Below are 23,322 nucleotides of genomic sequence, written 5' to 3'. Positions count from 1 at the left end.
CCTTGTACTACATGTTATTAAGAGGTTACACTATATTAATCACCACGACCAAGAAGTACAGGGAAATACTCTCTTGTTCCTTCTAGTGGTCAATTCTGATATTGCAAATTGAAAATTCTTTTAAAACTGACGAAAACAAAGCAGTTCTTTTGTCACTTTGGATTGATAAAGTAGACTATGTCTAGATGGGCGGCATATAAATGCAATAAATAAATAAATAAATAAATAAATAAATAAATAAATAAATAAATAAATAAATAAAAGAATGTCATGAAACTTGAATACTCCTGTCTAAATACCTCTCAAAAAGTTTTGAAATGCCTTTTAAAAAGTAATCTTTGAAAGTAACTAGAAAACATTATAGCAAAGGTAACTTTAACATCATGTATCAACCAGCTTTGAAATATAACTGGATTACACACATCTGACACACATTTGTTTTTGTCAAGGATAAAATTTGAGTGTATTCATTACCTCCTTACTTGATCCTACACAATTTTGTTGCAGGCCCCACTTATTTCCTCAGGTGACAGGGTGAATATATTGTACATCACATGGAGGACAATTCGAAGCTAGGCCAGCTCTGCTTTAAATGTGGGTTTTCCCAACAGTTCCTGACAGGATTGTTACACTCTTCTTTATAGCTGACCTTGTTCCTGTGATTTAAATAGCAGACCGACACAAAGATATTTTAGCAAAGTTATGGGAAAATCTTAATTTGCTAAACAAGGAGTGGTCTTAGGTTAAACTAGTTAAAGGCATTGCACTATGTCTATAGAAGAGACAATTGCCCTTTCAGTTATTCAGGCAAAATCATTTGTAAACATTAAGCCAGTTTGATGATTGTTGTGGGTTTTTGGGCTCTTTGGCTGTGTTCTGAAGGTTGTTCTTCCTGACATTTCACCAGTCTCTGTGGCCGGCATCTTCAGAGGCATCCTCTGAAGATGCCGGCCACAGAGACTGGTGAAACGTCAGGAAGAACAACCTTCGGAACACAGCCAAAAAGCCCAAAAAACCCACAACAACCATAAGATCCCGGCCGTGAAAGTCGTCGAGAATATGTTAAGCCAGTTTGTACAGGCACTTGTAGAAGTTACAATTTTGGACTACAACTGCCAGAACCGCCTAGCTATTATGACCAATAGGAGACTGAGAACTGTTAGCTCCCCAAAGTAACTTTTCCAAGGCATTGGGACATCATGTTAGAAGATGACAAAATACGCCTCCAGGTGACAGGCAAGAAAGAGTTCATCAGCAACCTTTCTGGTACAAGGTATCAACCCTCAGGAAGAATAACAGCCAACCTGGTGCCTGTCGGGTGAGTTTTGTTTTCTTTTCGGCCCTCCAGTACATGCTAATCTCTCCAAAACCTGTGGCACATTTGCAACTCAGACTGTTTTACTGCACATTAAGGTAAGAGTGTTTATTTATGCAACCTCACTTCCAATAAAAGCTGAACTCTGCAAAGCGTTAGAGAGTGCACTGTGGATGCTGTGTATTGCAGGGTCACACCATAGATCAAACTGAAGCTGCCAAACACCCAGCAAGGAACTTTGAAGTAAACTGTAGTAAGAGGCTGAGAAGAAAATGGAGCCAGAAACAATACAGGTTAGGAAAATGTTTATTTTAGTTAGCAAAAGAAGAAAGGGTTGGACTTATTAGATGTATTTTTCCTACTGTATTAATTCTGGGTTCTGTTCCTGGAAATAATGACTGGTTCAGGCCTTCCTGGAGTTGACCCAGGTCTGTCTTCAGATCACTGCATGCCATTAAAATGGGCGAGCATTTTGCGTTTGAGGGTCTGTTTGTATGTCTGGTCTGAGCTCCTTATTCCCTGCTCAGCTAACCTCTCAGGTGACACATGCAGACTTTGAACAAGAGTAATAAATGATGTCTTCTGTGGGGGCACAGTTTGCTTAAATGTGGAAGACTTTGCCAGTCCCAACCCAAACATTTGAATGTGACTTTCCATCTGAACAGGGAAGAGAAACAGAAACGAGCAGCAGGAGGTAAACAATTTATGGCAGCTCCTGGACTGGTGTGCATTTTGCCCCAGGTTGCAGCTGTGCTTCAGAACTGGAAGGGCTTTGGGCTTTGTTGCAATTCTAAACCCATCTTGATCTACCCGCATCACGGTAACTTCTTTCTCTCCTCCAGTGTTGGAAAGAGTGGAGGCTGCTTCCCACAGGCATTGGTAGAGAAGCAGGGTAGGGTCAACAGAGGTGGACCCAACTACATCTTGTTTGCCAACTTTCATGGGCTAAGTACACTTTATACCTCCTGCTGGTTTGGCGAGTTATGAGCAGTGCCCCATCTGACCAAACAGTAAGACCACTCGTGGTTGGAACTCCAGTGTGACAGAAGTGTGTGCTATGGAATGTTCATGAGGGCAGAAGAAAATGTGATGTGAGATAGAAGAGGAGATCCTATATAACCCACAATCTCTGGGGTGCCCTTCTCCAGACCCAAGGGATTTGCAGTTTAGGTCTGGTTCTGATCATTGTTCATGTCTATTATTTGCAACACAGCATGTCAGGTTTGTTTATTTGCCTTTTATTCCAGAAAATACGTCATTCATGTATAAAACATGTCCATTCCACCAATACCGCTGCCATACTAATATTCAGACCTTTTCACAAAGAGTCCATGTTCCTGCTATTCATTGGAGATCTTTCCATTCATCAAGCAAATTTGCAATTAGAAAATGTGCAAAATTGTGGTTTTAACTACAAGTTGCACAATTCCTTTTGCATCTTTGGGAATTTGGGGGAAATGTATTCCAAAAACTTTTGCACACTTCTAACTGGAAACCTATAAATAAACACTTAGGTGGGAGTGAACTCTGTTGAATTCAGTGGGATATACTCCTAAGCAAGCATGCTTAGGCACCCACTGTTACAGTAGCCATCTGCTTTAGCAAGTAAAAGGCCTGATCACATGGTCGAAATGAGCCACATGTGGTGACTTCATGAGACGTGAATGCAAGTGACACATGAATATGCAGCCTAAAGGTTTTTTTGCACACTTTGTCACTTACACAGATGACTTTACCATGTGTGATAAAGTGAGTTCTTTTCCCCCACTCACCTCGTTATCTGCTAAATAGTGGCCTTAATGAGGAATGGAGCAATCCTGTGGTGAAAGCGATAGGAATGTACCGGCTCAGAGTATTGGCGAGGCATGATAGACTTCTGCCAAAACAGTCAGGAGAACTGAGTTTCTAGTAGAACATTATAGGTAAAGGTAAAGGTTCCCCTTGATATTTAGTCCAGTCGTGTCCGACTCTAGGGCGCAGTGCTCATCCCCGTTTCAAAACCATAGACAGTTTCCGTGGTCACGTGGCCAGTGTGACTAGACACGGAATGTTGTTACTTTCCCACCATGGTGATACCTATTTATCTACTGTACTCACATTTTTGCATGCTTTCGAACTGCTAGGTTGGCAGGAGCTGGGACAAGCGACGGGAGCTCACTGCGTCGTGTGGATTCGATCTTATGACTGCTGGTCTTCTGACCTTGCAGCACAGAGGTTTTCGCGGTTTAACCCACAGCAACACCAAGTCTCTTTTTTGCCTTAAGTATAACCCAATTCTGTGTTTTTAGAGCAGCGGCCATGCTAGGTTTGCCTCATTATGTATAACAAAACAAAACAAAATTACTACGGTATCTTTAAGGCTGACATTTATTTTTCTATACATTTCCATGAAGTAAAAAAAAAAAAAGAAAAGACAAACTCATGGTGGCACCTTAAAGACTAACTTTTTAATGTGGGCTTTCATGAACAATTCCACTTCGTCAGACATAAGAGAAGGAGATATAATATGGTAAATATTTAAACATGTCGTCAAGGGATAGATATCAAAATACAGAGATTGTGGTTGGTTGGTAAGAAAGTCAGTGGGTGTTAAACATTGTGATTGATAGTGTATTTGATATGCAGGTCTTTAGTAAAAGCTTTGTGCTGTAAAGAATTTGAGAACCTCTGTTGTAAATTAACAATGGTAAAATAACAATGGTAGAGTAACATGAATGCAAATTGGATGGGCTATTTACAGTTGTTGATGAACCTTTCTACTGTACAAACTTTCCTTTGTAGTCAGTGCAATAGTGTGTCTATTGCCCCAGACAATGGATGTCCGGAAGAGCAGAGAAGAATCTGCTTACCTTATAAATTTCTAAGGTGGATCTCTTAGGGAGGGTGCCATACAGTACAATATTTATAGTGTACAATATTGTTAGTACCACAGAATCTTGTCATATATTAAGTCCTTTGATATGTGTGTCTAGCATGTGTACAGTGGTGCCTCGCTTGACGATTACCTTATTAGATGAGGAAATCGCTTGATTAGTTTTTTGCAATCACTATTGTGATCGCTAAATGATGATTCAATGGGGTTCTTCTGTTTTACGACGATCGGTTCCCTGCTCCAGGAACCGATTTTTCGCTTAACAACAATCAAAAACAGCTGATTGTCAGGTTTCAAAATGGCCACCTGCTGTGCAAAATGGCTCCCCGCTGTGCTTTAGGATGGATTCTTCATATTACAAGCACCAGAAAATGGCCACCCTATGGAGGATCTTCACTGGATACTGAGGTATTTCGCCCATTGGAACACATTGAACTGGTTTTCAATGCATTTCAATGGGCTTTTTCATTTCGCTTGACGAGGATTTCGCTTAACAGCGATTTGAATGGAACGAATTATCCTTGTCAAGCGAGGCACCACTGTATATATTTTATCTCAACTACAGTATTTCTCTCTGGATTCTTGTCCTGTGGTTTCTTTTTTCTAGGATGGTCACTTTCAAATCATCTGTGGAATGTCCTGGTTAATTAAAATGAAACTGGTTTCTTTGTCTTGCCGTTCCCGATGTCTGATTTATGTCCACTGATTCATTTGCATAGACATTGTCCTGTTTGTCCAATGTAGAGTGCAGATGAGCATTGTTACCAAAAAATGCCATAAATAACATTGGTAGAGGAACAAGTAAAGGTGCTTTTGTTATTGTGTGTGATCCAGTAAGTGTGTTGTCCAAATAAATGTGGGGGCAGAGCTGGCATCTGGGTTTGTAGCAGGGTTTCTTCTGTGTCAGTGTTGTGTAGTCCATTGTGTGCCAGTAGTTGTTTGAGGTTGGATGGTTGTCTATATGCCAGTACAGTTGTGCCTTGACTTGCAACCATAATCCATTCAAGAAGATGGGCATAACTTGAAATGGTTGTAAGTCGAAGCACTATTTCCCATAGGAATACATTGAAACCCCATTAATCTCCACCCAAAATATAACCATCTATCATGAATGAAGCCCGTCTTGAAATTTCAAGCATTTGATAACCTGTGACTGAGGAACATATATGTTAAAGCAACAAGCCCAGATACCTCAAACCAATAAGAATATAAAAGAAAACCAGAAAGAGCAGATAGGCTAACATACAATAGCACCACAATAGGCACAGGGGACCAGTTCCAAGCCTTCCATGCAAACAAACAAACAAATAAACAAACAAACAAAAACAAAGCAAAATTTTTTGGAAGTATTGAATGCTGTACATTGCATGGTCTCTGACTCACTCTAGTGGCCAGTTCTGGTAAATCCACCATAGAAACACTGTACAGATTTCTGGGGGTTTTATTTCGTATTTTCAGGCAGCAAATAATTGAATACTAATCCCGTGGATAAGGGTGTCCTACTGTACAACCACTTGTGGAAAAGGTATCACACTCAGTATAAAATGGAATGCCTGGCTCTACTCTTAGACACAGTGAGGAAGCTGCTCCAGGCAGCAAATATTGGAGAGGTAACATTGGTAATTTCCAAGCTCTGCCATAGAACTCCCACTGCCTGTGTGATATCTAGCATACCATGCTGGGAGATGTCCATCCATGGTCACATATAGCTAAAAGTCATACGAGCACTTTGCACATGCCTAGCAACATAGCATGAAATGACAGGGACTGACCTGGTGCATATATTGCCACAGCAAATATGCATTCAGAATTGCCCAGTGGGGCAATTCTGAATGCATATTTGCTGTGGAAGTACATGGACTAAAAACAAAGCATTACAAAATGAAATCAAAAGGATCATAGCATCTTTAACATTTAGTTTGACCGTTTGTGGCCATCACATCACATTTCATCTGATACAACTGATCGCTGAAAAAGGTGCTACACAATACATAAAAGCATACACTGAAATATATTTCTTGGTCTCTCTTGTAATCTGCTCCATGTTCCCTCAATAGGATTCTGGCCTTAATTAACAGTTTTCAGAGATAATCCTGTTGAAAGAATATGGAGCAGATTAGGTAGGATCATCTCCTATCTTTGTGATAGCACCATCAATACCTTCTACACTGTCAAAGGGACATTCATTCATCAGTTTAGGCAAAGTTGTTTTTCAAGCATAGTTTGGTACCAATTGTCAGGTATTAGTTATTACTTGTAGAGTTTTTGAGAGACTAAAAACTGGCTTTTCACACAGTTTTCTCTTTCCATTCCCCCCACCTTGCTCTTCTGGCTAAGATCAAGGCTGATTTTCATATGAGTTGCTCCAAAACATAGCTTTAAAAGCTTATATTGTGTCATCTTTTATTTAGATTTATGGACACAGTAGATCTGTTTACACCTGAGTATGTGTCTGGAATATATACATGACAATTGGATTGTCATAGTAAAATTCTCAGTTGATATCAATTTGCACGACAGAAGGGCTTTGCTACATTACAGCTTCCAGATGTGCAGAGACAATAAAATCACACGTCATGTAAGTGTATTTAGTTTCAGTTTGCAAGCTGTTCAAATGCCAACCACGATTCTTAAGGAAAAAAAAAATATCAAAGCCTGAAACTCACCCTCTCTCCAAATAAATACACCTAACTCTTTTTTCCTTTTTTTCACTTTGCACAACTTTCCTCAATATCAGCTCTTACCACCACCCACCAGCAAATTTTTACAAAAAGAGAATGTGCCAAAGTCAAAACATTTTTCCAGGTACTCTGTGGCAATTAATGCTTTTCCAGCTCAGTCCTAAGGTGGATCACAACCAGAACAGAGACATTTCTGATCCGTCTGGAGAACTGGTTTTCAAACTTTTTGTTTACAACAAAAAAGGGAAAAGGCATGCGGTCCCTGTACACAATCTGAAACATGGGAGATTCCTCCTGTCAAGTAATAAATAAATCTCTCCACCAACTGTTAAGTTAGTGATATGTCAAATAATTTTGAGCTCTGATTCTCTCTCCCCCCCCCCCAATTTTGGTTTTTAGCTTTGTGCCAGCACATCATATCCAACTTGTAGCAATCCTGGTAGGCTTTTCAAGGAATGTGATATATTTAAGGAATGGTTTTACTATTGCTACCTGCCCCAAATGAGATTCCAGGGCCAAGCAGTTACATTATTTGAACCCAGGTCTCCTGAGTCCACCTCTATTGTCCACGCACGGTACAGCACTGGCTTCTATAGGATCACATATACAAACATACAAAAACAGTCTGAAAAATAATTATCAGAATTGCCAGGTGATGATTATAATAATTCTACGAGCATGTAAATTGCCACGAGGGAGGATAGAAATTTTCCTTCTTTGTAAAGTTGATGTAATATGTAGGCCCAAATGTTTCTGAAATAAAAAAACAGACATAATAACTAAGTGAACCATCCATGCTCACAACCGGCATTCCTCTGAATACTACTAAATGTTATGGACAATCATCAGGGCTTGGTTATGACTGTGATACCCTTCTTGTGCATTTTCTAGAACAGCCTTCTCCAACCTAGTAACTTCTAGACACTTTGAGTGGTGACTCCTGTAATATCCTGCCAGAAATGGTGGTACTGTCTGAGAATAATGGGAGTTGTAGTCTAACACATCTGCCAGGTTGAGGATGTATCTACTGAAGTGCTGTTGGGAAGAGAATGCAGAATTACATGGACTTTGATTTGACTTTGGTTAGCCTAGTGGTTCCCAACCTAGGATAACCCAAGAGTTCTTGCACTGCTATTCATCACTAGCTGTCCTGGGTGGGGTTTCTGGGAGTTGCAGTCCAAGAACACCTGGGTTACCCAAGATTGGGAACCACTGAGTTAGACTGAATGGAGCAATTCTGTTCAAGGCACCATTTCTCAGGTGAATGTTTGTATTCCCTTTCATAGTGATCTCAAATATAATAATAAGTTAGGCATCCTTCAGTCTCGAAAGACTATGGTGACGTGCTCTGTATGGAGGACTTGGAACAGCGTCTAGTGTGGCTGAAGAGGCCAATTCGAGAGTGACAATCTCTTCCACACTGAAGACAAATCCAATCTGTCCCCTGTCCAGCTCCCTGGTTTTGCTGCTTTTGTGACTTCCTCTTTGCCTCGGCCTGCTGGACAAGGGTCTCTTCAAATTGGGAGAGGCTGTGATGCACTGCCTGCCTCCAGGCTGAACGGTCAGATGTCAGGGTTTCCCATCTGTTGGGGTCTGAACACCTTCCATATGCGTTGCCTCTGACAGATTTTTGGCATCACCTGGCAGGACAAAGTTCCAAACAGAGTAGTCCTAGAACGAGCTGAAATATTCAGCATATATACATTACTGAAACAGCGACGTCTACGTTGGCTTGGGCACGTCGTGAGAATGGCTGATGGTCGGATTCCAAAGGATCTCCTGTATGGAGAATTAGTGCAGGGAAATAATAATAAAGAGAGAGAGGAATAGAAGAGGAGGGGAAGGAAAGGAAAGGAAGAAAGAGAAGAAAGAGAAGGAAGAAAGAGAATATTTTTTATCAATGGTGATAAAAATATTCATGAAAACTCTATATATAGACACCCACCCCTTTCAGCCCAGCTAGGAACAACATTGATTAAAAAGTGGGAACAATCTATGAGACTTTTAAAACCTGCTTTTAAACTGACAACTTTTTTTGTCTTAGTCTTTTGGATAGGGCAGACATGAAGTAAAATAAACAAATAAGCAAAATTGATTTCTATCCTTTGCTTTCCTCATTGTTTAGCCAAGAACAAAGCAGGGAACATCACCTTTCTACACACAAAGATAGGTTAAAAGGCCAGAAGGTCAATCCTTTATGCCAGGCTAAACAGAGATATTTTCTGAATCAGAAGTAACTGGCTCACAGAGCAATGTTTTGTTTATATCTCACCTAACCTCAGATTACTCAGTCACAGTTGCTGCCAACCACAACAGCCCAGCCTCCTCTTTCATAAATCACAAGCTGCCAGTCAATTCTGGATTCCTAAATAGATCCGTGCTCAACAGGGTTTTGCCCCTGAGTAAATGTATCTGATACTGAGAGTATACAGTCACCCTGTTCATGCCAGTTGCTTCTCACTTTTGGCTAGAGAGACAGTTCTTTGTGTGGACAGATAGCATTGCATGCCAAGGTTTCTTGGAGTGGAAGCTGAACTATAGATTCTGCTTCTAGCAAGTGGTTCAGATGCCAAGTTAAACCAAACACAGAGGGCAGCAGCCATGGGCACTAAAGAAACCAGCCACTAGGGCAGTTATGAGCCCTTAGCTATCTCAGGCAACAGTCCCAGAAGTTGGCCAGGACGTACATCCACAGGACATATGAAATGGACTAGAACTTTGAACGGTTATGAACTACAACTCCAGTCCTCTAGCCAGTGTAGCTATTGGCCATGATAGCTGGGGATTCTGGGAATTATAGTCTAAAGCAGTGGTCCCCAACCTTTTCCAAATCACGGACTGGTTGGGGTGGGGTGGGGTCCATGCATGGGGAAGCAGGGCAACCCCCCTGCTCATAGGTGGGCGGGGCACACACATATGCATGGGTAGGTGGGGCATGCTCATGCGCATGCACCAGTGGGCGGGGCACACATGCGTGCGGCTGGGCAGGCCGTGTGCGGATGCGTGTGCATGTGGGCGTGCATGTGGGGGGGAGATCTGTCTCCACGGCCTGGTCTTGCCTGGTGCTGGACCGTGGACCGGGGGGGTTGGGGACCCCTGGTCTAAAGGATAACCATTACAATTCTGTGATGGACTCAATATCAAGATGGGGTTCAAAGCTTTCTTCTAGGCCTTATTCTGAATTGCAGGTCTTCAAAGTCCATTTTGATCCCAGGTCTGAGATCTGTTCTTTTTTTCTTTAGGCAATACGCGTTTCACAATGCTAAGGAGTGAAATGGATCTCAGATTATATATGGAATGAGTTTGTCTGTTTGTCATGGATTTAAAGACAAACAAACAAGCTTTTCTCACAATCAACAGGATTCTGGAATGTAACCTCTGCAATTTTACTTAAAAATGTAGAACGGACGAGATCCAGTTCTCATAGCTTGTCAATCACCAGTTTTGTATTTGCTTTTCATGGTCATTCTGTGTTTCTGTGAAATTTATCCAAGTCCAGAAAAGTATTTTCCAACAGTAATACATAGCGTATGTACAACAGCAAGTATTCAACTTCTTGGAGAACGTGCAAGGAAATAATCAGGTTTGGTACTTCAAAATAAGTAGTTTAGGCAATATAGGCCTATTGCTTAAAACAATACAGTCCTAGTTATTACATTATAGACAAAAATTACTTACACAAGGGCAAAATCAGCCCCAGATTGGCTAAGTGCAGAACCTCTTTAAAGACAGATTTGTGCCAGGTGGCAATTACATGTCACAATGGTGATCAGAACAGAGAGAGACAGAGAGAGGCATCATGTTCATATTTCTGTAAAGCAATTGCCTAGACTCTTCTTCCATCCAATTACAATTCAGATTAATTTCCTGCACATGGGATGAGTGCATGTGACATGCAATGGAACCTTAGTGAAGTCTTAGTTGGTACCAAACCAGGGCAGATTTCAAATAATGTCATCTAGGAAATCTGTGGAGGTTTACTTACCTGATTAATGCAATCTGGACCTGGTTGCACACGAAGGATTGAACTGAGTGTTCTGATGGAAACTATGCAGAGATCTGCAAGGAATTACGACGGAAAGCTATCCAAGTCCTCATTCTCTTTAATAACGAGCTCAGGTGGTTGAATGTCTGTCTATCCCAGTGGAAACAAAAATGAAAATGGACCATCCTGAAACAAAAATACAGTGGTGCCTCACTTGACGATGTTAATTTGTTCCAGCAAAATCGCTGTAGAGTGAAATCGTTGTCAAACGAAATTTAAAAATCCATTGAAATGCACTAAATGCATTCCAATGGGCAAAATACCTAATCATCCAGCGAAGATCCTCCATAGGGCGGCCATTTTCTGGTGCCTGTAGAGTGAAAAATCAGTCCTAAAAAGAGCAGGGGGCCATTTTGCACAGCGGCGGCCATTCTGAAACCCGACGATCAGCTGTTGGAAAATCGTCATAAAGTGAAAAATCGGTTCCTGAAGCAAGGAACCGATCGTCACTAAGTGAAAAAAAACACATTCAAACATCATTTTGCGATCGCAAAAGCAATCGCAAAAATATCGTCATGAAGCGGATTCATTGTTAAACGGGGTAATCATTAAGCGGGGCACCACTGTAGTGGCTGTTGCATACCTGTGAATTGGTGCATCAAAAGTATGCCATTTTAAAATGCAGTCTTCCTAAAATTGGAAGCCTCTGGTCTATAACTCCCCTCACTGCATGGCTGGGGTTGATGGAGACTGTAGCTCTCCAGGCCCTTTAGAAGCCTACCAGGTTGGAGAAGCAAATTTAAAGAAAGTAACTTTTTTTTTCAAAGGAGCTGCTTAAGAGGAACTTGTGAACTTGTGGATTCCATTACAGAGGAAGGGAAGGCGAGTCTAAAGCTTGTGTGGGCAACATCTCGAGTTCTGGGGCTGTACATGCCCTGATTTGGTCTTGGAGGGCTGCTCTGACCCCATCACCCCCCAAAATGTTTCACGAAAATAAGGTTTTCAACTGAGACAGTTGCCTTCCAACTTTTAGTGGCCAAAAGGATATTTGGTCAGAAACAATAAAAATAGGAATGGTGGGGGAACCCTCGAAAAAGTGGAAATATTGCATGTTCCATTGCTAGGACAAGACAAGGGGACATTCGGAGCCTCTGGAACCAAATCCTACAAACCTCGTGAAACTATAATAATAACTCCGTGCAGCTGTTCTGTTGGCTAATTGCCATGCTTTCATGCAGATGGTGAACGCTGGGAGGCAACGTTTTTATGCCGGTGACAAAACATGGATCAAAGTAGGTATGAAGCACGGAGGCTGCGGCAGAAGCAAATGGTGGTGTGAATCCCATGTGCTTTGGTCTGCGTGATATGGGTTGCTTTTAGCCTTCGTCATACTTTGAAGACACCCTTTGAAATCAAAGGGATCCACTGGTTCCAGTGGGTCGACTCTTAAGAATGACTTACATTTAGGCCTAGCCTCATGGTTGTAGTATATGGTTTGTCTTTATGTTCACTTTGTGACCCTGTGAGCCAATGCACTCGGGGTCAAACTGGAGGGTCTTCTTGGCATGTGCTTATAGAAGGTGCTGAGTGTCCAGCTTTTCACAGCACCTACTTTTCCTAATTTCTGCATCTTGCATTTACCATGCACTGTTTTGTAAATGGTCATAGGAAGATTAAAAAAAAAAACACAGGCTGAATCTGAATGCTGGGGTTTTGCATCTCTGAGAAAATGCTGTTATGGGAGAGAAAACCTTCTAGAATATTCTAGCAAATGTTGAGTGGCTGTTTCATCCCTTGTTGCTCCCAAGTGGCACATAGTCACTATGCAAGTGCGGTTGCAACTTTCTTCCTTTCCAACAACGTCAGTGTTTCAAAGGAAAAGGCGTGTTGCTATTACCAATCCTGGCACTGACTGCCTTGGGTAATTGCCTCACTTGGTAGGAGCAGCCCTGACTCCAACTATTGGCCATTACAGTATTTATATCACATACTTCTTTCTCATTCTCCCACCTGTGCTTAACCAGCTTGTATGTAGACGTGATTCTGTCACTGGGTGGGTAGGCTTTCAGCATACATCTTGCTTCGTTGGATTTCCAGTGTACCCTTCCAAGATGGCTTTTCAATCAGAACAGTGCTGCACACAGTTTAAAAAGTAAAGAATTAAAATTGTGAGCGTGTTTTATAAATGTGATCAGAAAGAGAGAGAAACTTACTTTTTAAATTATTATTATTATTATTATTATTATTATTATTATTATTATTATTATTATTATTATTATTATTATTATTATTATTATTATTATTATTATTATTATTATTATTATTATTAAAATACAATTACATAATATACCAGTGCCACCTTCACCTTCAGGGCTAGCATTAATAATATTTTTAAAATTCATTCAATTCATTTTCTCTCCAAAACTTCATTGTTTCTTCCCTCGGCGTATACCTCTTCTCTCTCCGAAATACATATTCCAAAAATACACTCCATATTTTTTTAAAAAATCATTATTTTTGACAGCCTTTTCTTATTTTCATATCACATGTCAATTTGTCATTAATTGCCATATCCCATAACTCTCTATACCATTCCTCTAAATTAATTTGGTTATAATTTTTCCAATTTCTTACACAAATTAACCTTGCTGCCGTAACCAATATTACAATTAAACCCTTATTTTCTTTCAACAATTGATCTTTCTTAACCACGTTCAATAAAGCCATTGATGGGGACATTTGGATATTTAATCCAGTTATGTCCCTTATTTCTTTAAATATGTGTTTCCATTCTTTCTTACTTACTTCACATAGCCATCACATATGTAAATACGACCCCTTCTCTTTTTTACACCTCCAACATAGTGATGATATGTTTTTATTTATTATATTAAGTTTTTCTGGTGTTAAATACCACCACCATATTACCTTATAACAGTTTTCCTTTATCCTTACAGACATGTTCTTCGTAATTCTTTGCTCCCACATTTTAGCCTGTTCTTCTCTTAGTGCTTCTTTATCCAAATCATATTGCCACTGTACTTTTAATCTTTTTTGTATCCTGTTCTGCCTGAATTAATAATTTATATTTTTGATTTACAGTTCCGTTTTTTCTGTCTCTTCCTCTAATTTCAGTCTTTTTTCAATAATCTCTTCAAATTTTGTTATTTTTCTACTTTCCTTACTTTTCCATTCCCTTGTCCACCTTTCTATTTGAATCATATTAAACCAAGAAATCTCTCCTCCCAAGATCTCTTTTATATTTCCTTTAACTTTCACCTTCTCCATCCAATCTTTTAACCTATTTATCCCTTTATCTTTTAATATATTCTTCTGGAAAGTTCTTTAAATCCACAACCTGGGATAAGGGAGAAATTGGTGGGCTCAATATACCCCTAAACATTTTCAAATTTTCTAACATATTTTTAAGGAAAGGGTTAGTAGTCTTTTTAATCTCTTCTCCAACCTTTTCTTTAAACAATATACTTTCAATTTTTTCTTCCTTATCCTGCATTTCTATTTCTGTCCAAATTAAAATTTTATTACCTTTAATGATATCTGGGATATGTCTGAGCTGATTTGCTGTATAATATAATTTTAAATTGGGTAACCCAAGACCTCATTTTGTGTGTGTTACATACCATAATTTCTTATTAATCCACACTCATCTATTTCCATTACAGTAACAATTTATCATTATCTGCCATTCTTTCAATGGCTTTTTTGTAATCTTCATAGAAAGCACCCAAAATATAAAGTTTAATTTAGAAATATTTTCATTTTACATCATGCTACTCTACCAAACCAAGAAATCTTTAATTTCTGCTAATCTTTCATCCTTCCAGTTATCCTTTTTTTCAATCTATTAAAATTTATTTTTATTATATCCTGTAAGTTCCAGGTAATATTTATCCCTAAGCATTTAATAACATTTCCCATTTTTCCTTCAAATATTGTTTTCATTCTCCTTTTTTCCTCATCCGAGTGGTTTAATAATAAACATTCCAACTTTCCCCAATTTATTTTTAATCCCGTTATATCCTCAAATTCCTCCAAATGTGATTTAAGCCTCTCCATTGTTTCTATTGGATTTTTAACTATTAATAATGTGTCATCAGCAAACCAATTTATCTTACTATTGTCTTTATGTTCTATCCCTATAATCTGTTTATCATCTCTATTTATCTGTGCCAGTAATTCTATTATCAGTGTAAATAATAATGGAGATCAGGGGCAACAGGAGAAACTTATGTTTTCTTTCACAAACCTCTGGTGAAAGATGCCTTTCAAAATGCAAGATTTGTCCGATGTGCCTCAATTTGACCACTTTATAACAATACAGTGGTGCCTCGCATAGCGAGCGCTTCGCTATGCGATGAAACCGCACAACGAGGGGTCCTGGGCCATCGCTGGAGCGTTCGCTCAGCGATGGCCCCTATGGGCTTTTTTCGCTATGCGATGATCGCGCGGACGCGATCAAAGCATAGCGAACAGCTGATCGGCGGTTCCAAAATGGCCGCCGCTAAAACAAAATGGCGACCGCTGTTTTGCCTCGCTAACGAGGCATCCAAAATAGGCACCGCAATGGAGGAAACTCGCAGAACAGTGAGTTTTAAGCCCATAGGAACGTAAAAATCAGTTTTAATACGTTCCTATGGGCTTTTTTATTTCACTTAACGATGGATTCGCTGAGCGAGGCACCACTGTATTCCATTTCAGATACGTGGACCAATGATCTAATCTCAGACTGGTCTAGTTTTAAATAACTTGGACACCAAGCTTCTCTTAATCTGTCCTTGGAATAACCTCAGCAACCAAGTAGCCAAACTGGTAGTCCTGATATTTTGATGGCATTCAGGCTCGTAGAATTCCTGAGCTGTTCTTTTCTTGGATCCGTGGCGGCCTCAGTCACTTTCTATTAGCTCAGCAAAGCACAGAAAATCATAACAATAAAAACGTTAAATGTACTTTGGAATTTCATTCTGCTTCTATAATGAGCTTAGCAAACCCCCCTAAAGAAGAAAAAAATACATAATCTCAACCAGATTTTTAAATAACATTTTTTGCCTGCTTTCTTGGAAGACGAGCAAGCCAAACTGACCAGACTTTTTTGCTTCAGAAGCAAAAGTAGTGGCTTTATTGGTCTGACGCAACACAGGCCTGAGAGCACTTGAATCTCATTAAAGGCAGAGCCAGTCTGTACCATGTGCAGCTCCAAGAGAGTAAAAGTTAACAAACTGCATGTGTGCTGTTTGCCATTAGATCTAGTGTAATGGTCTGGCTTTGGGTGGTAACCATTGGAAGCCTTAGTACTCAGACATAGAGACAGAGAACTGGACTTTGTAACAGCACCAAGTCCTTGCTTTTATTGGAGCACCAGAGTACATAGCTCAGCAATAACTCTTGGGTTCAATAATGTCCTCCCTTGTGTTTCCCTTGATTCTCTTTTAGTGAACGCCTCTCACTTCCCAGATTTGATGGCAGGGCAGGCATGGGTTGGGAGTGGGCTCGATCAGTTTCTGAGCCAGCTGATTTTGGAAATAGGCACAAAGTTCTCCACTCTCTGCCCTGTTTCATAGGTCACAATGAGCCCTTGGGCCCACCAGCTTCCTCTTCCATCCGATTTCCTCGCTGTTGGCTTTTTGGTACACCAATGCTGTGCAAGCATAGAATCATAGAATCACAGAATAATCAAGCTGAAAGGGGCCCGTAAGGCCACTGAATTCAACCCTTTGCTCAACGCAGGAATCCAAATCAAAGCAGATCTGGCAAATGGTTGTCCAATTTCGCTTGAATGCCTCTAGCACTGGAGCACTCACCGCCTCTCGAGGTAATTGGTTCCATTGTTGTACTGCTCTAACAATTAAGAACTTTTTCTTGATAGTCAGCCTAAATCTGGCTTCCTGCAGCTTGAGTCCATTATTACATATCCTGCATTCTAGGATTACCCCTTGTGCAGGAGTGTTTGTGTGTGTGTTTTTAATAATAGGATTTGGGGCACTGATTTTTATTAATATAATATGAGAAAAAATACATCTAGACTCACTGCAATGACTAAAAAGAGTTCATGTGCTAAATTTGCTCAGACGGGGAAAAGCATAGAAGAATTCAGTATGATTACTGAACTCCAGGTAGGTTGATGCCATTAAAAAATATGATATTTGTGGCCTATTATAATACCTGTGTAAAGATGACATGACAGCATAATGATATTCTTGAATTTGATTATCCCTAAATTTAGAATTCCTTAATGAGACGTGTTCTATATTACTCAAGCCACCACTGATCAGGAAAAGCTCAGGGATTTGAGGAGGAGGCGGGGCAGGCAAGCCAGACCACTGGCTTTGAGTGGGCACCTGCCAGGGGGAGGCGGGGCTTTGAAGCATCAAATTACAGTTCAGCCAATAAACAAACCAGCATGAATTGCCAAAATCACCGGTTCATTCCTATTTCTACTCATAATAAGAGCAATATCAAAAACGTAGAAAAGGAATTTAGTTCTGAAGCAGCAGAGAAAATTCTACCTCTACTATTTGCAGAATACTAACCAGCAAGTTGTTTGCCTTTTCACCGCAATCTAAGAATTCCTACTGGGATCTTTCCAATAGTGCATAGATGAAATTCTCACTATCCCATAAAATGAGGGAAAAGTCAGGATGAAACTACACCACATTTTGGGGAATATTGAGTCACATCTTTGATTGTGTCAGTGGCCTGTGTGGCAGTGAAGCCAGGGTTTTGCAGGGTCAAAATACTAGGACTTTTCAAATAGCATTGCACAGTTATTGATATTATCTGCCATCCCTCCCTCCAGGCTTCTGCCTCTCCTTTGACCTTTGCTAGGATCCTAACAGTAACTGAATGTGAATGGACTTTTCAAGCACCAATATATGGAAAACTTCCCTGAAGTTCAGACTCTCCTTGTAGCAGTTGACTAGTTTCTTCTTCGCTTCTGCTATGGAAAACTCATTTTGGTGCTTTGGGATTCTGTGCAGGGATAGGTTCCAAACATATTCTGCGTGGCTGGTTATGCAAACAGACAGAGGTGATCCACTGCCCTAATTGCCCATTTATGACTACTGTCGTTCTCTCTCTCTCTTTTGTGCCCTCAAGCTGGAACTAACCTAGGTATAGCAATAGCACTCCCCAGAGAGTTTGTATAGCCAAGTGGGGATTTGAACCCAGGTTTCCTGAGTCTTAGGCCACACTGGTTATTACTATTATCCTGCACAAAAGAAGCAAAACTATCTCAATTTTTTTCTGTAGTAGAAAACTACCAAAGCACCTTTTATCTAGCCCTTATAACTTGCTGGACAAGCTATTCCAGTGAAGTCGCTGTGGGTGGTCAAAATGCCAGCTCCCTGGTTGCTTTTCATGAGTCTGTGTTCTACTTATCTTGCCCTGTTTGGTCACAGTAGAACTCAGAACTGTGTAAGAGATCCCAACGTATCTTCCTTCTTTGGCAACAGAAACAGACACAAGAGAAATAGACTTCTTCCTCCTCTTCCTCTTCCTCTTCTTCTTCTTTTGCATACAAAGGGTCAGGCTGTGAACAAAATCCATGAAACTGATAGTCTGTTTTGTGTAAAAAAAAAAAAGGTGCAACTAGTCTGTTTTGTGTAAAAAAAAAAAGTGCAAACCCCCCCCCCATCCCACAACACCCTCTTGTCTGAGAAGAACCTTTTCGTGGCTGCTCTGCTTTATAAGGATGACAGATTAATCTCCTTGCCTCTTTTTCACCTTTTGCAGTGATGCTGCACAAATGGCACCAGGCTGATGGATAAAGTTATAAATACACTGGGACTGTAACATCAGTGCATTAATCATCTAAATTTAGTAGCTCCGAGATGATAGAATGCCATCCATTAACTGCATAGCTGACAGTTTGTAGCATACCTGAGATGAGGCCTCATCTTTCCTCTTTTGGGCCATCTATTTCTTTTCTCAGCAGAAACATCTGGTCGTTTCAAAACCATAATTTGCAAACATTCTAGCTACACTGGAATGTCAAAAAGCTGTCCTGAAAAACAACTCTTTTCTGGAGCCAAGCTACTTGGCCTAGAAGAAGGAGCAACTGTTCTTATAAATCTGCCTGTTGCTTTCCAAACTCTTCGGGAAATGATGAAATCAAACACTCTGTAAGTCCTTGTTAGAGACTGGCACGGGGTATTTTACAGAGATGGCTAATGTTACCTTTTGAGATTATAATTCCCAGGGCTACCTGAGCGAGTATGGTCAAATGGGTTTCAACTTAACGGCAATCCTTTCCAGGATTTTCTAGATATATAATACTCAGAAGTAGTTTTCCAGTGCCTCCTTCAGTTGCAATCTGGGACTGCAGCTTGCCCAAGGCCACACAGGCTGGTTCTTCTTCCAACAGACATAGTGGAGAACAGAACTCCCAACCCTGGGGTGCTTGAACCCCCTGCAACGTTCCATCCCACCAAACCTAATATGGCCACATGCAAATTGTGTGCTAGCTTGTGTCTTTTTTTGGAGTGGAGCTGCCTTGTTTTTGAGGAACACATATCTAGCCTTTAAAGAAATAAGTGAATCTAGGTTGCATCAGTTATCCAGACTGGCTGAGACCAGGGTATGCATGACATTTTCCAGACTACCTTTATCCCCAACTGGGCCTAACTGGTGCATCTGCTAAAGATGTAAAAAAAAAACAACAACCCCAAACCAAAATACGTGCAATCATACCTACTGTTCCAGAATCCAAAATTCAGGCTAGATCTGGAAGCACTGTGAAGCTGTGGCTCTTGTCTTCAACACATGGTCCCATCCAGAATGTCAGCCACCAACCACTCCAACTCACATACTGATCAACAAGGTGATTGTCTTATTTTATTAAAACACCTGGACTTAAAATCATTCCTTTCCTGAAAAAAAATTCTTATTGAAGGAAGGCATGGAACTTTAAGTCCAAGAGAATAGCAAAGAGTACTCCTCTTAGAAAGCAGAGGTAGCTATAAAAGAACAATTTTTGTGACTGTTAAAAGAGAAACAAGAATACTAAAGGTGTGAAATAGATGGACTACATCAGTGGTTCCTAACTCAGGGAAGTTCCTGGACTATAGCTCCCAGAAATTGTGGCCAACACAGCTAGTAGTGAAAGCTTCTGGGAGTTTCAGTCCAAGAACATCCAGGATCCCAAGATTGGGAACCAATGGACGACAAGATTAAATTAACATATATGCGATCACAGACATTTGAGGACTGCTTTCTTCCATGTGAGCTCCTCTGAGTGACATTGCCTTCTGAACTTGCCTTGCTTTGAGTCTTTGTACTGGTGATGCCTATACAGCTACCCGAGAGGCAGTCTTATGAATAAAATAAATATATAGTGTAGACTTTTGGCTAGAAACAGTAAGGGCTTCTCTGTGGTAGGGCCCTTGTGATGGCCTCCATTCTGACCTCTCCAAGAAAACTCACCACCTTAAAAAAAACTTTGCAAAGCTATCAAAGATGGTTTTGTAATTGTGGAATGCATTTGCAGTCCTGGTGAGCAGGTATGCCTTGGTAAAAATAACTGCTGGGCTGCTATTTCTGTGGCTGGGCCCTGCTGTGAGGTCACTGTCTTCTGTTTTGTTGCCTGCTGTGTTTTAAATGGTGTGTGATTTATGTTATGAAACATGATTGTGGATTACCATGCCTAGGGCTCCACTGGGCCAAAAAAACACAGCATAAATTTGGGGAAATATTTTGAACATACAGTTAAGGAAAATGCCCTTGTTTTGTATTTTTTCTTTCTTTCTCTTTTTCATGGTCATAAGCCATGTTCCATTGCTGGCTACCGCTCTGTTTTAAAAGGAGCGCACTCTGCTACTGCCTTGGAGTTAGGGTTCCAAACCCTCCTTCCCTTGGATAAATATGCCATTCTGAGAGCCAAGATATACGTTCCTCTCTCCCCATCCCGGACTGCTTTACAAAACGTTTGCGTGTGTTGCTTGACTTGAGAAATGAACAAATTACATTTCTGACCGCCTTAAAAGTTGACTGCTTTATTTCATTCGTAGAAAAGATACTCTGGCTTTCTCCCCAGTCATCTGCCGGCAAAACTTTATTAATCCACACCGTGCAGACGCTTGTGTCATCCTACCAGCAAATTACAAATATTTCTCCTTTCTGAACATGTCCTCTGCATGCTGTCATTCCATTAACAGGACCTAGAAAAGGCAGTAGTTTTACTGTGGAACATAAAGGGATGTGCATGTGGAAATGATTTAAAAAATGGGTTAACTTTAGACCTGATAGTATCACCAGGAAGAGACCATTTGGGCTTTTCCGAGTACTTTGCATAGCTTCCCCATCTACACCCTGATGGCAGCACCTTAGGGGAAGGAGGAACCTGAGGAGAAAAGCTTCTAAAAATAATTTTTTTTTTAAAAAAAAAAATCCTTCTCTGTTTCCCTCATGGCAGTTTGATGAAATGGACAACCACTTGGATTGTCTTGTTCAGACTTTGGAATTTGAGATCTAAGGTTTTTATGTCAAAAAGCTTTCCTAGTAAAGGAGAGATATTGAATAGGCAGATAGCTTAGGTTGATAACTCTGGTTTTGCAACGGCGGGTGGCAGTCAATCTGTCCTGGGTTTTAGTCAAAACTTCAAAGGAGCTGTCCAGGGTGCTAAACTTGTGACTAATGTCTAGCAGCTTACATAGGCACTATAAAGTTGAAACTAATGTCTGGAGCAGATTTACCACCCTGGAAATCAGAGCGACAAGCCTCCACTTCACAGAGGCAGGCAGATGCATGATATTACTAGAATAATGTTCTTTCTAGTTTAAGAAAATAGTGCTGTTTGGGGCAGAAAGACCATAGACAATGTGGTTTGCATGTAGAAGATTCAGCCCTCAGAATCTCCTGGTAAAGTTGGAGGAAAATTCCTGCGGTGTGAATGTCTGCTAGTCAAAGACTATATTGAGCTAAATGGACCAATTGCCATATTTTTTCGTGTAAAAGACGCTCCCATGTATAAGACTCCCCCACTTTTCTAATCCAAAATTAAGAAATCTAAGTGGGGCTTAGCAAGTGTAGGGGGAAAGGGAATCAAAGTGCTGCAGGATCGCTTTGATCCCTGCTTTACCCTCCATTTGTTTTTGTTCTCTCCTCAGCTTACTTCTGTGTATAAGACGACCCTTAATTTTTAGTCTAAAGATTTTAGACAAAAGTGCAGTCTTATACGCGGAAAAATACGGTATGTGGCAGCTTTCTATCCTCCTCAAGGCCAGGAGCAGGGAGCATGAGAGAGCAGGCTCACACCATAATGCTGTGCTAAATTTCACACACTGGAAATTGTGGCAGCATAGACAATAACAAGGCTACCTCTTCCAAAGCCTAACAAGTGTTGGTGTAAAATAAAGATACCTGGTGGGGCAGAGCTGAGAGTGAATAAACATCTATAAAATGTGCACTTTCATATGCCTTTTTGCCCTCATTCTAGTCAGGGGTAAAGTAGGATGCAGAAACTGTGTGGATGGGACTCTCCCTTCCAAATCTGCATTCCAGGAAAAGCTCCATTTGCTTTATTTCCAGCTACTGTTTAAGGCATAGGGGCAAGGCCAATAAATATGTGGCAACTCTCGTGATTGCCTACCGAATAAATATTGATGTGCCTGCAGAAATAAAAATCACTAATCAGAGAATATTTTTATAAAGGCAACAGCCCCAATCTTTCTTGTTGGCTTGCCTTCAGCAGCCCAAAATGGTTCAGTAGCTGCCATGGCTATTACGCTCCTCCACCCTGTGTCCCAAGTGACATCTATAAAAGGCTATATTTTTAAAGCTTGCTGTACCTTGTGCAGACTTGTGGATGGGAAGCACAAGTGCAAACAGATGTGGCCAGACAGGCGAGTGGAGAACCAGATGTATGGATTTCTTTCAAAACAAGGGGAAAATTCACCCACCCATAAATTTTCACACAGTTGTTGAAAACAGAAAAGAAGTTTTTAAAAAAAGGATCAGGTGCATTTTGTGTTGATGCAGACATGCTCTTAGGCCATTGGTTAAGATTACGGGGACTTCTTTTCTGGTCTTAGTCCTTCTGATGTAGAATGCAGCTTAAATAATTGGGAAGACGGGAGATAAAAATCCTGTATCATGCATAACAGGTTAGGTCAGCTAAGAAGGGAGGACGCCACCTGTGTGAAAAAAAATGCATTTAAAATGCCAAGACGAGGAATATCTCTAGCCAAACAAAGCAGCCTGAAATGTAGAGCAAACTTTCCCCAATCTCCACCACTTTGGTAATCATATACCTTGGGTCCGATCCAGCATGCTTTAATGAAGAGAGCAAGCCAAGGTAAAGTTTTCTCCTATGTGCTACTAATGGTGGTCTGACACATGTCAAACACAGCTGAAAAATGACAATATATGAGAGAGTACAGTGGTGTCTACCTGGACAATGGCGACAACTGGCAGAGAAAATAATGGTTCATTTGAAATGGATTGATGGTGGTGAGCT

At 40.5% G+C, this 23,322-nt stretch overlaps 1 long non-coding RNA gene across 1 annotated transcript; it reads left to right on the top strand.

The window, feature by feature from the left end:
• The first annotated feature begins 1,537 nt into the window (after window positions 1-1,537).
• LOC144583807 (uncharacterized) lies at window positions 1,538-16,672 on the top strand. Its single transcript, XR_013537766.1, has 2 exons — window positions 1,538-1,608; window positions 16,433-16,672. It is a non-coding gene; the product is annotated as an uncharacterized LOC144583807 (long non-coding RNA).
• The last annotated feature ends 6,650 nt before the right edge of the window (window positions 16,673-23,322 follow it).

Source organism: Pogona vitticeps, chromosome 6 (genome assembly GCF_051106095.1).
Source record: "Pogona vitticeps strain Pit_001003342236 chromosome 6, PviZW2.1, whole genome shotgun sequence".
NCBI lineage: Eukaryota > Metazoa > Chordata > Lepidosauria > Squamata > Agamidae > Pogona > Pogona vitticeps.
Note: the sequence above shows the minus strand (reverse complement) of the source record. Positions and strands in the feature narration are given on the sequence as shown.